We start from the raw sequence: 3181 nt of genomic DNA on the forward strand, positions 1-3181 counted from the left end.
AGTAGATGCGCAAAGTGGTGGCCAATGGTGGGCCGATCACTTAGGGACGTGTTTACACGTCAGTGTCCGAGAGGCACATTCTGCCGGAGGTGTCAGGGTTCGACACGCGTTTCGGGAATTGTTGCACCCGAACCGCGAGTGTGACCTGATTAGGGCGTTCTATAGCCCGATCTGCGCTTCGGGTGGTCATGCGCCCGACTTGAATATCGGGTAGTTGCGCTGAGTGGTGACTTAAGTCAACACTATTTGTGAGTTCGGAGGAGTCTGAGTCCTACACGTGGCCTAGGGGGCTTACCCCCCCTACCCGCGTGTTTGAACAGAGAAAGTGTCGTCGACAACTCGCTTTGTGTTTCTGGATCTTGGACTGGATTCACAAAGTTAGTAGTTGCGCTGCGTGGGGACCTCATTCACACGATGAGACGTCGGGTCCTAACTCGTCAGAGGAGGGGTCGGGCATCGAGTTGTGTTAGAATGAGGTTATGCTGACAGAGGATTCGGAAACGAGTATTGCCTTGGAGCGCACTAGCGCGAAATGACCTCCCACTATTGAAGCAAAGTGTGTCAAACAGTTCGAGGTGGGAACAAAGGTCAGTGGCCCCAGGTGGACTTTATGGCGTAGGGGGTACAGTGTTCCTTAGCATTGTATCATGAGTCGTCCAATTGCACCCATGGACCCAGAGTAGCAAACTGGGGGGACGCGGTGGCTCGCCGTGCCTTGGAATGCAATCCGTAAAATGGATTTACCACCTGGGTTAACAACTAATAAAAAAAAACACACATACATACACACACATAAATACACACACATACAGACATTTTCCGATCTCGACGAATTGAGTCGAATAGTATATGACACTTGGCCCTCCGGGCCTCGGATCGAAAGTTAGTTTATCAAGCGACATGTATACCCTTCCTTGTAAGAAGGGTAAAAAATAAAGAAAAGGGGTCAATGTCACCCCTTATCACGGTATTGACATAAAATATCAAAATAACAAGTAAACCGACAATTATCAAATCAAAATTGAAATTATTTTCAAGAAAATTTTTTTTCCCGATTTTGTCAGGTACCCTGTTTTGTCAGCCCTAAATTCAAGATGGGGCTGACAAAATCGGAACAATACTGTATATTATCACCCAACACCTTAAGGTTTTCGCTGCTACTTCGGCAAACATTTCTGATTTAGTTTGGGTTGCATTTAGAATATTAATGAATTCCTGGTACAGAATCTGCCGATAAAAACACCCATGGATGAATCACCATCCCAAAAAAATTTAATCAAAACTTATCGGAATCAATTTTGTTCTCGATGCATTCTTATCCAAGTGTTACCTCTCAAATGAGTCAAGCACACACGCAAAGAGGATTGTTTCTTACTGTAGTGCATGAATTATTTGGCCCAGAAAATCATCTGTATGGATTTTCTTACTGGTTTGTTTCAGTTTAGTGTTCATCTTACTTGCTGTATAATTGCTAGTTGAAATCACCTTAGAATCTATTCTTAGCTTTAAATGTTCTAATAAAACGCTTGGTAAAATTCTGTAAGATCCTTAACGCTTTTTTTCATCTGAAGCTATTCTCTCCACCCGGAGTTATTCAATATAATAAATCCAAGCTGTCCTTCGAAACATTCACAGTTCCCTCTCATCTTAAACTGTCCTCAGAATTCGGTTGATCATCAATTTTCCTCACAAACAAAACCTGTTCTCTCAACATGCTGTTCAGGTATTCTTTTAACACTTTTCTAACATTCAACTTTCCGCACCATATGTTTTTTCCAAGCTGTCCGTCCCAACGCACTTCGCGTTTAAAAGAATTTATTCTGGATGACATTTTGACTCCCTTACTTGTTCTCTCATATCTCAAGCTGTCCCTTTATCCTCCTTGATCATTATTTGTATAAAACACCAAAGCTATCTTCTCAAATTGCTCTAAATTCGCGTGGTTCTCCTGCTTCAAGCTGTCTTCTCAACTCGCTTGGATTCACAGCCTGTCCTCTAAACTCGTTTGAAGGTCGCGTCAATATGTACTGGAGACCCTCCTAATTCGCCATCCAATTTCAAGCTGTCCTCTCAACTCGCTTGAAGTTTTAATCGAAACGCCCAGGCTGTCCTCTCAACTCGCCTTTTAAATTTCAAGCTGTGCTCTACACTCGCTTGTTATTCACGTCAATATGCACTGGCGGTCTTCTCAACTGGCCATCCAATTTCAAGCTCTCCTCTCAACTCACTTAAAATTGTAATCAAAACGCTTAGGCTGTGCTCTCAACTCGCCTTTTCAATTTCAAGCTGAGCTCTTAACTCGCTTAAAATTCGCGTTTATATTTTCAGGTTGTCCTCCCAACACGCTTTCCAATTTCAAGCTGTCCTCTCAACTAGCATGAAATTGCGAACACCATGCTCAAGCTGTCCTCACGACTTGGTCAATATTTAATTTCAGTTGTCCCTTAAACGGACTTGAATAACTTGTCTATTTAAATATCCTACTAACAATTACAGTTATCATGTTCGTAAAACTGCTTCATCACATACATCACTTTTTTCATATTCACTCTAAAAAAAAGCAATCGAAAATCAACGAAAACTGCTTTTTTTCTTTAGAAATGCCCTAAAGTGTTGCGTGATAGTTCCAAACAAAATTAAACGAATTTTTAGAGTCAGTTTTAAAATTTCGAAATTTTCCGAATTTGTTATTATTAAATAATAAATATATGAAAACGACGCGAAATTTCTCAACTCAATTCGATTGACTCCCCCATAGTGTTGTCCTTTTTTTATGTATTAATGAAAGGCACTTTACACTTGTGTTGGCCTAAAACTATTTGTTAGTGCAAAATAAAAAAAAAAGTAAATTAGTTAAATTCTAAAAACAACATTTCAAGTAAAAATTATACAAACTTGATTAAAAAGCATAAAGCCAAGAATACAAACCTTTCTGTTCTCTGATGTCCAAAATGTTTCTTTTCAATAAATCTAAAAAGACACACATACTCAGAACTTTTGAACCACAGGACATAGACACAAAGGAAAAATTTCCGAATCTCCAGACATTTGATTGAATTTGAAATTTTGATAAAACATTTCTTCAAGAAAAAATCTCTTGCGTCAAAACAGTGTTGGTAGACGTTCGAACAAAACTGCCTTGGGAAATGTGATATATCAGCCATTGAGAAACACAGAAACG

Source organism: Uranotaenia lowii, unplaced genomic scaffold, assembly GCF_029784155.1.
Source record: "Uranotaenia lowii strain MFRU-FL unplaced genomic scaffold, ASM2978415v1 HiC_scaffold_343, whole genome shotgun sequence".
NCBI lineage: Eukaryota > Metazoa > Arthropoda > Insecta > Diptera > Culicidae > Uranotaenia > Uranotaenia lowii.